The 15,614-nt window shown below is 40.9% G+C and overlaps 1 protein-coding gene across 21 annotated transcripts in view; it reads left to right on the forward strand.

Moving 5' to 3' along the window:
• The window catches only part of nfasca (neurofascin homolog (chicken) a), a 138,591-nt gene that overhangs the window by 46,526 nt on the left and 76,451 nt on the right, over positions 1-15,614 (forward strand). The window lies entirely within an intron of this gene.

Here is a 15,614-nt window from a genome sequence, read left to right on the forward strand (position 1 = left end):
AGATGCATTTAACGAAAACAAGACAGACATCCCACAATATGTCACTTTAGGACTACCTCCACATCTAGTGGGAAACATTTGAAAACATGTCTCTCCATCCACAATAAGCTGGCAGTTTTCAAACTTAAACAGAAACAGAACGGAGACGGTTTCTTTTGCAGAAACCGTCTCTGGAGTGAATAAATCTGGAAACAGTTGACCACACATTTCAGGGAAAGCTACTGGAACACAGTGATGCAAGTCTGAACAGACAGCTGCTCTTCAGTACAGCTGTTAGTCAGTATCCTCTATTCATGTACGTTTTCTAAGACGGCATTGTGATCAGAATATTTGATACTTTTGTGATTTTATTGACATCATAGTGATTGTGTAGTTTTTGTGCTGAAAACGGATGAAGAAGAAACACATAGAGGCACCATGGACGTATTTTTAAAGGGACAGTTCACCCCTGAAATCAAAAATACATATTTTCCTCTTACCTTTATCAATGTAGATTGTTTTGGTGTGAGTGACCACATTTAGTAGATATTGGCTGTAGATAAATATATCTAAACTTCTTGTTAACTTTAGGATCGGCTTAAATCTATTGACTTTCTCTAAATCTCAGAAGCAAAATCAGGGCAACATTTTTGAAAACCATCTTGTTTTAACTGGCTTTTCCCAAAATTAAAAATTCTTTCAGTCTTCTCTGTTTTTTTCTCATGCTGCTCCTACAGTTTTTTGTACTGTAACTATAAATTTAGTTATTTATTTACTTGATTCTGTATTTAATACTCTGCTTTGTGTAGGCAACATGCTCTCTGTGAAACATGTCTCCTCTTGTGTGTGTGTGTGTGTGTGTGTGTGTGTGTGTGAGTGAGTGTGTTTTGTGCATATGTATTTTGTACCTGATAGATATCTCCAAAGTGTTAATTAGATTTGTCAGCAGCTCCAAACACTCAACCAGCCCTTGCACTATTTTATAAGCACACACACACACACACACACACACACACGCACACAGACACACACACACACGCACACAGACACACACACACACACACAAGCTCTTACGGACTCAGCAAAAAAAAAAACACTCTCACAAAAGCGTGCACACACACACACACACACACACACACACACACACACCATCTACCCGCCTAATCCCCTTAAACGTGTGTCCATACACACTCACACTCACACTACGTACAAAGAAGACACACTCTGTCACACCTTTTAACCACTCCACCAGAGCAGTAATCACTACACACACACTCACACACTCACATGTCAGTCATTTTAACACCATGGTTCCCTCAGGTGGGGGCTTTCCTCACAGCGTTGAAACGTGCATGCACACACGTGCACTTCATTTCACAACCACACAAACACTCACACTGAGCTGTTGGTGTGTCCAGAAAAAGCCAGACACGAGGAACTGTGATGGGCTGAAACAAAGAGGACATGTGGTTCTTGTCTATGAAGTTGAGATATTCTGTTTATTATCTATAAATCATACACCAGACATAACCTAATAACAGGACAGCGGCTGTGTTTCTAACAGGAAGAGATGGAAGGGACAGATGTAACATCATCCTACATAATGAATGAATGGGGAGATGGAGATGAAGGACAGGGAGGGGTCTGTTCACTGTGTCCCTGTACAGGAAGTGGACATACACACACATCTCATAATGGACTTAATGCCATTTTACAGCTGGAGGAGAAAAAGAGTGGAGAGGAGGAGACAGAAACCTGAGAAAATGAATTTTGGTAATGGTCTAATTATGGCAGAGGAATTGGAAAGGACAATTGTGTGTGTGTGTGTGTGTGTGTGCAGGACAGACAACTAATTGCAGAATTACTTTAATCACTGTGGGCAGAGGGGCCGAGGGGCCCATACTGCTAAATTAGGCCTGGTAGCAAAGGTGACACACACGTATGAGCTCACACATAGAACAGCTCTGAAGCTAACTCCAAGTCCACTGAAAATATATTGAAACTAAGTAAAATATATTTTTTTTAGTCCAAACACAACAGAACCCTCCACTAATGTTGGGCAACAGGCCTGGTAACCAGTATCATAATTAGTGGTGCAACGGATCATAAAACTTCGAATTGTATCAAGGATCAGAGTCACACGAAAGATGATTTTGCTGATCATTGATGATCCATATTGACAGATACAGATCCCTTTGTTGTTTGATTATAGCAGCTGGTCTACAAGGATCCAGACTATTTTTATTTTTGCCACTGTAACAAAAATAATTAAAAATAAACCATCAAAATATGGAATGTTATCCTTTTACTTCGTTATAGTAATTTATAGTGGGTTTTTTTCTTCATTAAAACACACAATTAAAATGATTGGGAAATGAAAAACATTTTTTTTATGAATTAAAACAAATATTGTCAATAGTAGTTTTCATGAAAAAAAAACCAGATCATAATTCATCTCTAATATCTATCTATGTTGCTGTGAAAACATCTCCTACTATCAACTATGTGTATTCAAGCTTTTTACCAACACTACATTTTACGAGATCACATGTGAACACATCATGATAATTTTATAAATGTAACTGAAGGGAACCTTTGTTCTGTTGATTTAAACACAGACGGATTGTTTACAATGTAACATTATCACAGATCAGAGACTAGAAAAGCAGAAATGATGTCCTGATCACATATTTTACTGAATATTGGTGGATAACGATCGTCAGTAAATCTTTATTTCACACTGTGATGGTTAAGGTTAAAGTGTAGTTAATCTGCGGTTCACATGCGTGCTGAACCGTGAGGGGGGATCCGTACGGATCACGGATCAACAGTGGTCCGTTACACCACTAGTCACAATTAATTGCATTGTGGGTACTTAACTGTCCAATTAACAAAAGCAAAATATAAAAACAGAGCAAAATCGAACGCCGTCTTGTCTGTGTTAACATTATAGGTGAATCTCACCGACCTCTATTCACATTATCTAGCAAGTCACACGTCGGCTGAATTAGTCTGGTTTACTACAACGGTATGAACCCAAAATAAATGAATTTTACCATGATTTAATTGCAGTACATGGATCAAAGTCTAAATAACTACATCGTGATTCCTCTTTTGTAAAAAGTCAAAATTCATGCTGGTTTCCTGAGAGTAGTTCTGATTGATTGGTGCTAGGCTATGCTAACTATGTAGCTGCTCCATCAACACTCAAAATGACATCATTTAGGCAGAAATACAGCATAAATGTAAATGTAGGCATTAGGCATCGGTCAATAGAAGGACACAGTCAATACATTTTTAATGGCAAGATCATATCCTACAGACAGGAAAGCTAACGCTTCACTCCATTGCATTTTTAGAGAAAATGAAACAAGTTCTGTCCAGAGTCACAATAAGGATGAGGAGAAATCACTAAGATACAACAACAGGGTGAACCTGACTTTTGACCTGTGGAATAAACACATTTACGGAGGAACTGTCCCAGATATGAAAGGGATTTCCTGCATGAAGCTTATTCATGACATATTAATGGAAGCCCTACACATGACCTCAGTTGTCCACTGAGGAAATGCATCACATTAACGTACAGCACACACTGTGTGATGTAATGGCTTGTCTTGTTGCTGAAATGAGAATTGATATGTTTAGCAGTATTAGCATAATGTTTTTTTGTAATGACATACAGAAATGAACCTGAAGCTGTTTCTGCCTCCAAAATACTTGATACTATTCGTGGACCTCAAACTCATATATATATATAGATTACTGTGTTGTATTTGAATTATTTATTGTATTGTGAGTTCTATTGTGGGTTTCAAACCGAAGCTGACGATACTTCCACATTAGCCTTTAGCTTTACGCCGTGATGACGATCTGTGAGATTTAGCTGAAAGTGACTTACAGAGTGTTTCCATTTGAAGGGAAAGGTTAAGGTTAGTGATGGATGAAAGGACATATTTATACTACATGCCCCTTATGAGTGTCTAGATTCCAGACAACACCGTGCTAGATTCATGTTTATTCATTCCCTCTTTCATTAAGTCACTTGGGAGCTTACAATGCAGACTGCTGGCTCTTCATACCCACCTTTGACTTTGCTATTAGGTTGTTTTTTATTAATTAGAATATAAATTAGAAACTCTGGCTTTTTATTGTGAAGGATTCTGTTTTTGAACCAACACTTTGAAATGAGGCCTTCTAGATACGTTTTTTTTTCTTTGCTCTGTGAATTCAGCCTTTGTTGCATTAAAACAAACACACACACACACACACTCAGATAAAACACAGTGGTTTCACTTTAGCTCCATCCCTTTCAGGCTTGTGTGTCCTCCCCCTTCCAACACACACACACACACACACACACACACACACACACACACACACACACACACACACACACACACACACACACACACACACACTCAGATGCAATGCTTTGATAATGGCAAACACACCTCCAGCCTCACACTCCCGCTGGGGTTGGTCTCCCCATTCACCTCCTCCTCCTCATCTTCATCCCTTCTTGCCCCCCCATCATATCTCCCTCCCCCTCCCTCCTCCACATCCATCCCTTCTCCTACCCCTTGTGGGGCTGTTGCTAAGGAGCCATGGTGACCGGGGAGTTTTCTCATTGGACGAGAAGGAATGGAGGTGGAGGAGAGGAGAGAAGAGGGAAGAGGAAGTTGAAAAAGGAAGATGGAGGGAGGGCGATATAAGAGGGGGGGGGGGGGGGTTGCTGGAGGGGACAGTGGTTGGAGGAGGAGCACAAAGTGAGATCCAGATGTGCTAATGAGGTGGCGTGGTAATGGAGGCATGGAGGAAGAGATAGGATGCATGGATGGATGGAAGGAAAAAGTGAGGAATGAGTGAAAGAGGGGAAGGAGTGAGAAGTGGAGTAGAGTGGACATGGACCTGTAGGGATGGAAGTGATACAATAAAAAGGATGGGGAGGTGAAATAAGTTGAAGAGTGAAGAGTGAGTTTAGCTTTAGATGGAGACAAACAACGACCAAATATAATGAGATCACGTCGGCAGAGGGAACAAAGAATCGACAGAGATGAGAATAAAGGAGTGGAGAAGGAGGCCGAAAGAGGAGAGAGGGAGGTAATTTAAAGCAAGATGGTGGAGTGAAACAGAGAGGGGGGGGGGGGGGGGGGGGCAGACTGAACCCTTTCATTTATTCTGGCTGGCACAAAGGAACATTTACTCTGGACCCAAACACACACACACGCACACATTCTTGTATTGTGTGTCTTTGGAGTTCATGTTGATGTGTGCTTTACCTACCAAGCAGCAATTTGTTCATACTTTACTTACTTACTAATATTAGTACACAGTAGTGCTTAGTGTACTTTGAATATCTGAAGCAATTATTCAAATAGAATCATTGGAAGATTAAAAAATAATGAAAACAATTCGTGAACTGAATTTGCATATCAGTTAATCAAGTGATGATGATTCAATTATGATTAATTTGACTTTCGCACCAGAGACAGACAGGAGCAGGTGTTCCATCTGAGACCAACAAGTAATGTTGGCTTTATTTTTCTCTAACCTTAACAAACAGAACTGAAAGTGATAACCATGATCTTATACAAACTACAGGATTGTGATCAGATAGCTCAGAATTCCAGTCGTAAACATGTGTGGCAAAATATCTAAACTCCTGTGTGCTACAATATGATGTCATTCATTGCGACATTTTATTTACGCTGACCTGCTCTGTTTAGCACAAACCAGTCCAGACTCACCATGATCATAGAAATCATTTGTCAGGCAATATCAGTGTCAGCCTATACATGTGCAGTGGTGTCCTCTCTGTCTTTGACTCCTCAGCAGGAAGCACACGCACACACACACACACACACACACACACACACACACACACACACACACATACAGGTAGGCAGGCTGCGGTGAGGATTCAGCCTTAATAAGCCATTTCCAGTGGAGCAGAGCTACAGCAGTCCTGTCATAAGACTCTGAGCCCTCAGAGCCGCCTAACATTTATTTAACCTCCAGCTGGCTGCAGCCCTCTCATCAGTGCATGCTCGCTGATTCACTGTCTGATGGCCTGGTTGTGTGGATTCAAAGCTAAATGCTGGAAAATACAAAGAGCATCATTGCATATGGAAAAATAAAACACATTAAGGTAACACAGAAATATTAGTATGATTACAACAGCACATAAACACATGGTTCAAGTAAGTATAAATCAGAACAGAGAGGTAGACTTTTGGTTCTTGTACCTTACATAGGGAAGCCTTTTACAGTGCCGCTGAACATATTTGGGTGGCTGCCAGCTCCCAGTGGGTGGGCGTGGCTTTTTACTGGAAAACATTGTGCCTGCAGGGATCACTAAATAGCCTCTTTGTATGTCATGAATACGTGATGTCGTGACAAAGGTGAGAGGGGACGTCTTTAGTGTGATTTGGATGTCAGTGGGAGCTCTTCAATATTTCAGAACACGTGTGGATGAGGGTTCTTTGTTAAGTCCTGTAGAGACACACCAAAAAAAGAAAACTGTCAGAAAGCCTGGCAGCAAACAGCACATGGTGGTTGTAGTCTTTTATTGCATTTGAGCCAGGCGGCAACCTCCGGTTCTGCCAAGTGAAGCCAATGCGAAAGTGTCTTAAAACTTGCATTCTCTCTTGTGTCCATCAGGGGGCGACTCCTCTGGTTGTATAGAAGTCTATGAGAAAATGACTCTACTTCTCTCTTGATTTATTACCTCAGTAAACATTGTAAACATGAGTTTATGGTCTCAATCTCAAATTTCAAGTCTTCTTCAATGCAGATGATGTTCATTTAGTAAATTATGGTCCATTTAGAGTCAAATAGACCATAAAGCAGGGGATGCTTTAGGGCGGGGCAACCTTGTGATTGACAGGTCGCTGCTGCTACCAGAACTGTATCCGGCATCTCTACATCACTCCTCCGCATTCCAAATATGACAACTTCCCATTCATTGGTTGCGGAAAAAAACAAGATGGCGACAGCAAAATGATCAAAGTCAAGGCTTCAAAACAGCAGTTGTGGAAGTCATGATGACTACGTCCACTTCTTATGTACAGTTTATGGTTTGAGCTGAAGTTTGACATGAATAGACCTAACTGTTGAATAGTCTCAAGAATTTTTAAGAGCACTCACAATATTTTTTGCACATTATGTCTATAACATCGTGTCCTTGTGAGTGACACAGCGCCACGCAACGTTTTGAACTGAACTGTTGTCAGATACCCCATCTTTATTTATTCCATCTTTATTGTTGCTCGCTTTGAAAGCGTCACAATGGACGGCTAATCGGTCTGATCTAGAGCTCACAGCTGACAGCTACGTGGTTTGTTTAGATGACTTAACGTTATGCTTGCTGTTAGGACTCTAAGTTCTCTGACATCATTATGGTTCTTGTTGAATTATTCCTCGTTCAGATTGACCTGAGGTCGAATAGCCCTAATCTTCATTATCATCCATCATCATTTCAGTTATCAGCCGCACCCCTGGTAGACATCGGGTGCTAAATAATTATTTGACATGCTGACATTTGATGTTTTCAGATTAGTAATTTCGTTAGTGTTTCAGCCCTTAGCTGCACAAATTGTGGCGCCAATTGTTTTACAGAATGACGCATTGTGCTCTTTCTGTTTCAATGTGAGGACAAGTGAGAAACGAAATCAGAGATGTTGTGGAGAACTTACTTCACTGTGATGACTTCTTTTTTATTTTTTATTTTATTGCAAGACAAGAGACAATACATAAACATAACAACAAGAGGACAACAAGAATAGTGAGATACAAGCCAGCAAACAGTCAGTGTATGGGACATCATATAGTCAGTGTATGGGACTTCTGTCTTATATATTAACTCAGCTTTTTTTCCATTGTTTTTTAGAGGAAATGGAATGCTGAAATTTATACTGTACACATCTTGAGTGTAGTAATAATAAGAAGAAAAGAAGATACAAACAAATAAAACACAGACTGACATTAATAAAACATATTTTTCGAAAGATGTGTTTTAAGAAGTGATTTTAAAAGATGAGGCTTAAGCTGGGACTCAGGGACACTTATATGTGTTGTATGTATAGTTTTTCTCAAATGGAATATGTTATTTCAATTCAGTGGTATTTAACTACTGTAATAAATGCAATCATTTATGTTTCTTTCTTCCTCCTCTCCTCTTCCTCTCTTCTCTGTTTCTATTCTCTGGACTTATCTGCTAATCTCCCTCTCATCTCTCCTCCTCCAGCCCCCCTCTGCCTGCCCCCATCCTGTCTTTGTGGGTGTGATGGGTAGAAACTGACAAGGGGTAATGAACTGATTGGGGTGCCCCCGCCTCTTGTATTTCCTGTTCAGACAGTGTGAGCTGCAGAGGCTTTGGATGGCTGAACATGATGTGTTTTTCTCTGTAAATTCTCACAAACCTACTTTAGATATTGTCACCTTGTTAGCATCATGGAAAACACATAACGTAGGTTTGTATTGGTCTTTTATTAAAAATGTCATGACATTTGATATTGATCATTCCATTTAATTCTAGTGCCATTTCAGACTGTCCTTAAATGCCTCACACCACTGTGGTGTTTGTAATCGTGATAAGCACAGGTATTAATGAAGGGCTCTGTGAGACATTCATTTAGGTACGCCAGAAACCATCGTCAGAGATCCAGCATGAAGAGTAGCACAGCCCCGGAAGTGTAACACCTGAATGGAATGCAGCCACGAGGAATATCAGTGATTACACCTGTGTTTAACAGGTCAAAATGTCCGCTGTGAGAAACGCTCGTTAACTCAACCTTAAAACTGTTGCAAATCACTGTTAAGTAAATCTGCTTTATGGTGGGACAACGCTACGGTTAGGGTTTGCTTAGGTTTAGGGAAAGATCTGAGTTAAAATAAGGTCAGGGAGACATTGTGTTCAACAGAAACCACGGGGAAACGGACAGAGACATACATGGTTCCTGAAAGTGCAGGTTATGGAGAGCTCCTGTTGATGGGTCGTTGGAAAGGAACTGTATGTGGTCTAGTTCAGTCAGACAGCTGCTGGTTAAGAGATAAGATGTCTGCTTGTGCGTCAATCATCATATGGCCATAGATGGTCTGTATGTCTGGTATTGTAGTGTTTTGAGAATTTGTGTAGATTAATTATTATTGGAATGAATGCAAGTAATCCTTTTACATACTAGTGATCTGTAACCAATTGATGCCCCCAAATGCGGCATGTCCACGCTCTTTGTAGAGTAAGGAAGTATCACTATAATACTGATGGTAATGTCCTTTTTTACTTTTTCCACCTCAACAGAAAAAAAATTCTGTAGATATTTTGATCAAAGCATAAATATCAGCTTCAGTCCATATATTTGACCAGTCAATCAACCCGTCCTCTCTCCCTTTTACGACCTCCCTCCTCCGCTGTTTCTTTCTTTTCATCTCTCCTGTCTTGCTTGACCCTCTGGGACATCCTTTTAATTCTTTATCACCAGTCTTTCTCTCTGTCCATCCCTGTCTTCCCCTCCTGCTCTTTTCTTTTCTGTCAAAAACCAGCGAATGTGCTCGTCCTCCCGCTGCATCACCACTTTGTCTCCTCACCCACACTGTCTCTTTCCATCCGCTCTTTCTCTGTCGATTAAAAGTAGGTCATTCTGCAACATCGAGCCACAGCTCCTGCCGAGCATGACATCCTCATATACACACATTATCGCCTGGCAACCACAGGCTCACACCGCACCCTCCTCTCATCCTCCATCCTCATTCCCTCCATCTTACCTTCCCTGGGGGTGGAGCTTGGTGCAGAGGGCTGGGTTTGTAATCTGACACTGCTGTGTTTTGTCCCTGCTCTGCTTCCATAGAGGGACGGAGAGTTAATTGAGCAGTGTTTTTTTTTTTTTTTGTCGAGGAAAGTAGGGTTCATTTCACACTTACATACATAATATGTCCATAAATGTCTAAAGATAATGGGATAGTGGGAGGGGGCAGTCTTCAATGCTGGATGGAGCCTGAACATTCTAAAGGGGAACTAAAGCATGTGTTGTAGAGGTGAGGGTTTTATAAATGTCATTTACTGGCTTACATCGAATACCTTTAACACTGTCATGCCAATAAATCCCTTCTGTGAAATGCTGGGCACACACTGTACGACTCATTTTAGAGACAGACTGAATGTCAGCTTGATCAGGTGTTGTTTGCTGTGCAGTGTACAGGGGGGAGTGAGGACCAGTCGTGGCCCGATCAACTGCTCCGATTAAGCCGTCAGAAAACGCTGGCAGAAGTTGCCTTGTTAGCGTTATTGTGAACTGTACTGGTGGAACGGGACAAGCCTCCACTAGCAAACAAACCTTTACCTGCCATGGAACCAATCTTTTTTAGCTATTGTCTACAACGGTCCGCAGGGGCCGACCGGCCAGTTTATGTTCTATTATACACGGACAGTGTGAGCACACAAACCGTGAGCTATGACTTTACATCGCAGAGGATTTACTTGTACAGTATGAGTTGGAATTAAATAGTACCCTGCAGGCACCATTATTACACACGTACACTCACCATTATTTATCTCAGGAGGGCAAAGCCTTCAGACTGCAATTGAAAGTTCATTTTAGACCTTGAAACAAAAACATCTTACACTCAAGGTCCACTTACTAGCTGTTTCCTGAGCTTTCAAATGAATCTCACAGTTTTCCTCAGCGGATGGAGAACACTCCGGTATAAAGCATCTCAAGGTCTGATTGGAGTTCAAACAATGATTGTGAGATGCTGTTGAGCACTCTAGAAAAAAACAATAAGGGAACCTTGAGTTCTTCTTTTGGTCAAGCATTTAGTAAAGTCCTTCAGGAATGCCTTTGATCTCACCACTTTAAACATGTTACCGCTTCTACAACTTACAGTGACAGAAATCAGTATAAGTTGTATTTTGTATTTGCTGAGTAATACCATGCTTGGATTGTATTAGTATTCCCATAAAACTGGAGGGAGGCTTGTTGAATAGTGAACAGCAGTTTGCTTATGGTATGTCTTCTGGATCTGATTCGCCCTCACTAAACACAGAGCTGTCCAGCAGACAACTGTCATACCTCAGACTTCAGAGCCCCTCACCACCAGCACATGAATGCGTCACAAGTCAGAGTTCACGCTTTCAACTGCATCGCCACACAAGAATAATGTTATAAAAATACATTGGATGCAGTCAGCAGTTTCTAGCTTGATGATTTTCATAAATGAACTGAAGTCAGTGGCTGCCAGTGAGGTAGGGGAACCAATCTTTACTGAATCATCCTGAATCTGGATTCAGACGTATAATGGTGTTACACACAAACATGATCCCAACACCTCCCACACTATTCCTAATTATCCCATGAGCTCCTGAGAGTGGTTGTTATGCCAACCCCTTTAAAGATCATCTGTACTGAGGAAGTGATGTCATTGTCATGCGGACATTTTCCTCACAATCTCTTTAGCATGTGACCCGTGACCTTCTAGTGTGTGCATGAGCTATATATTTCCATGGCCTCAATGTGTGTGTGTGTGTGTGTGTGTGTGTGTGTGTGTGTGGCACAATAATGGGTTCAAAGGCCATAGCTGGAGGCATATATGCACACATATGCACACACACGCACACACACACACCTCTGGGACAGTCATTAGTGAATTGGTGAGTGCTGGACCTGTTATAGATCAGGGAATAGCAGGTGATAGACTGGACATCAAAGTGGCCACACAAACACACACCCACACACACTCCTCATTGTCCCATGAGGCTGTTGAGAGTAGCTCAGAGAGAGCTACACTGCGGTGTGTTAGAGAGATCAACAACATCAGTCGTTTCTTCATTCACTTCACACAATGAGTGCAGTCTTTACTGTTTTCAACAGTTTTGGAACATATAATTTGATGAGAAGATCAATATCTGTGAATCTGGAACACAGATATGTTTTGCATAGTCCTGTATGAGACAGCAAAATGTCATAATGCTCCTTTAAAGGTACATATGTTTTGTGTGCATTTTTTAATCCGCCATTACGTAAAAATTCTTACACACAGAAACTTGCACACTGAGTCCGAAGCATTTTATTATTCTCTTTGTTGCAAAAATTGGCAATATGCGACAAAACTGAAATAATTACGTGGGTGCAATGGATAGCACTAGTCTCAAACGGGGTTAATGAATGAATGACTTTAGCAAGAAGCTATCAGTTAGCTGCCTAGAGTGCAACCACTACTATTTAACCGTTCATACGTCCTTTGTTTTGCATCATGACGTTTGCAAAGACACCTTTGGCTTTTGACTGATGTAAATAAACCCGCAGAAAACCAAACATAAAAATCTTAAAACATGATGGAAGAAAGTTAATGAGTCGGTTTGTCTAACTGACACTAAATGAGAGCATATTGATTTTGAAACCTGCAAATATTTTGTCCAAAATTTACATACTTAACACTACTGGAATGTTAATGTTAATGGTGCAACTATATACTGAAAATGCTTGGAAATGTAGAAAATAATGTGGAAAATGAACACACAATATTATAAACCTCATAATATTCCAAAATGTGACTTTTGAAATTAAAACCATGAATTGTTACATGTCACAAACTTTCAAAGACTTTTGATATCATGCTCACAGTCTTCAGTTTATGTCTTTTGGAGATGAGTGCAGAATACAGCATCCATGACAACATTTCACTTGCAGAGCATGGTAGGGTTGTAAGACAATATGTACCTCTAAGGGATAATTTGACACAAGTCCCATCTGTTGGGATCTGAGGATGGATTTACAAAGCATGACTAATGTACTGTAATCACATTAAGACCAAATGTTACTCAATGCTTTCAGCTTCTCTACACTAGATTCACAGCAAGTCATCGTCAGTTTACAATCAAAGGTCTAGAGCTTAAATTAGTGATGATGAAATGAACAAAGATACAGTGAATTAAATCAGCCGATTGATTGCAAAAGTTGAATGTTTTGTTTTAGGACTAATTTCATGTAATTAACAACCTTTGCTTCATGCTAACATTGTTGCATAGACTTTGTTGAGTGATTAGCAAAAGTTTTGGATGGTACCAGTAGAACCCGTTTATTCTTGGTGCCACCTTGATCGATTTTCCTAGCAAGCGTGTCGATACTAAGAGGTGGAGTTAAAACACTGCAGATTACTGATTGGTCAGAGAGACACGGGACATCCTGCACGTTTTTAGACAGCTAAGCTAATAGCGGCCGCAATTTTAAATTCACATGACTGAGATTTAAAAAAAATGGCAGCTTGCAAAACTGCGCTGTAAACTACGCGGTACAACTGGCGAAGTGCAGACGTTCCTCTGTTGCCTTTGAGATGATTCAGCGAGTGACCCGTTGAAGATGATGTCATGGCAGTTTCTCGTGCCGTACCATGCCGTGGCTTTACTTTCCACTTCTGGTATCAGTTTTGCAAAAAGCCATGTGGTGATGTCATTAGTGACCCTGTAATGTGGAACCAGAAGGAGGCTTGGAAATTCAGGAGATACTTAACTAAGACTTATCAGAGTCATACACACATACAAACGTACATTGATTCGGTGAGCGCTTCAAGCTTAACTCATGTGGGGGTGACGTTGGGTCAGGTTCAGAACTTCAGGTGTGTTCCTAAACCAGCTAAGACAACAAGATGACAAGGAGAGTCTCTGCTGTGCATGTCAGTAGTATTACACAGCACTGCAGACTTACTCACTTACACAGTCTCCTCAAGTAGGGCATACTACTACTGTGCCCTTTGGCAACGCACTTAACCCAGTTCAACATTTCTCCCCCAGATGTTCAATATGTGACATACTGTATTCAGAGAGGGGTGCACTGCTTATACACATATTTGATGAACTCTTTAGTCATCACATAAGAGTTAGGATGATGTAACAGCTTCTAAATATTTATATTTTAAAAAGTTGAACCACTCTAAATATACTTTTTTATAATGCAGCAGAGTAGAATGGTAGATGCATTCATACCATATCAATAATTTAATCGCAAATTAAGTAATTTTCAAGCATATCCACATCAAAGCAGTGGCATCTGTGTAAAGTCTTCAATAAGGTTACTGAGATAGATCCCAAAGAGCCCTCAGTGGATACAAGCAGAGAACATTCTGCTGTTGTCTTTTAATGCTCAGTAACATCTGGTCATAGTTTACTTGTGTTAGCCAGAGAACTAAAGGTTGAGAAATGTAGCCAATGAGATAGAAGCTCAGCAGCAGCACTGGTCTGCATGATAACAACTGAGCTGACTGGTAGAGTTTGTGACCCACTTAGTGACTTTAAAAACTTAATTTGTAATTGTTACATCCAGTAGATGTGCAGTGTTGGGGACTGAAAGCTGCTGTTATCTGCTCATTTTCACAACAACCTTATATTTAGTTTCTTTCTTTCATGGCATAAAGCAAAGAAAGGCATGTTGGGGGATTAGAAAGGATGCATGTATTTCTGAAACAGTGCTAAAACGCTTGCCTGAACATGGTTGATCACCGATATTAAATCCAATTCAATTTGTTTTGTATAGCCCAAAATCACAAATCACAAATTTGCCTCAGAGGGCTTTGCAATCTGTACACCTGTGACATCCTCTGTGTCCCCCCCAAATCTGTACACGTGACACCCCCCCCCCCCCCCCCACAAAAAAAAACCTTTAATGGGGAGAAAAGAGGAACACACCTTAGAGCGAGCAACAGAGGAGGGATTCCTCTATCAGGATGGACAGAAGTGTGATAGATGTCTGTGATAGAGGGCTACAAAAATATGTGGGTGTGGAAATATCAAGAAGTGAGCTACTGCTAGCAGTCTGCAATCAGCAGTTGTGTGTAAAAAGGTGTAGTTTGCACAGTAACGCATGTTTTCATCGTAGAATCACTTTAGCACAAACTGTATTGGAGATACACTGTGTGTTTGTGTGTTAAATATTCCCATAGAGGCTTTTACGCAGACCTCCAGGCAGACTGTGGGTTAGTGTGTGTCTCTGTGTATGTGTGAGTGTTTTGCAGCAGCAGAAGCAGCAACACAGACAACAAGGACAAAAAGAAAGAGGGAAAGAGCATCCTGTGATCCTAAGGGCAGCGGCTGGCGTAGAGACGAGCTCCTTGAAAGCACAAACACACAGTTGAAGAAACAACACGCTGCAGACAGTCCTGAGGCGTGTGTGTGTGCGCTGCTGTCTGCTCTACTGTATTTCTGCTTCTTCCTGCACTCACACAGGCTAATGAGCAACACAGCTCATTGGAGTCTTCTCTTTATACTTGTTTTATTGCAAACACACCAAATCGATTCAGCATTACACCACAGCCTGTCAGGGGGTCCAGTCAGAGTGACCACATGAATTTTTTATTTGGGATAATAGAATAGTGGACAATGCTCCCACATCTGCTGAGATCCTTTCTGTTGTGTTTCGAAATAAACATGAGAACAAACTGCTCTTAACTCAACTCTTTATTCACATAGCTGCTTCCTCTCCCAGGTTGCCCTGCTTACCCACATTCCCCTGGGTCCTAAGTTCCTACCTGTACGGCTTTCCATAACATCCATGTATCAACATACATTTATAATAAATACCATACTTTCTGTTTAAAATTATGTACTGTACACTGTCATTTGTCTGCTCAAGAGGCTTCTAGAGGTT

The sequence above is a fragment of the Cebidichthys violaceus genome, unplaced genomic scaffold, assembly GCF_023349555.1.
Source record: "Cebidichthys violaceus isolate CVI_PGR_0920_01 unplaced genomic scaffold, fCebVio1.0.p SCAF_17, whole genome shotgun sequence".
Taxonomy (NCBI): domain Eukaryota; kingdom Metazoa; phylum Chordata; class Actinopteri; order Perciformes; family Stichaeidae; genus Cebidichthys; species Cebidichthys violaceus.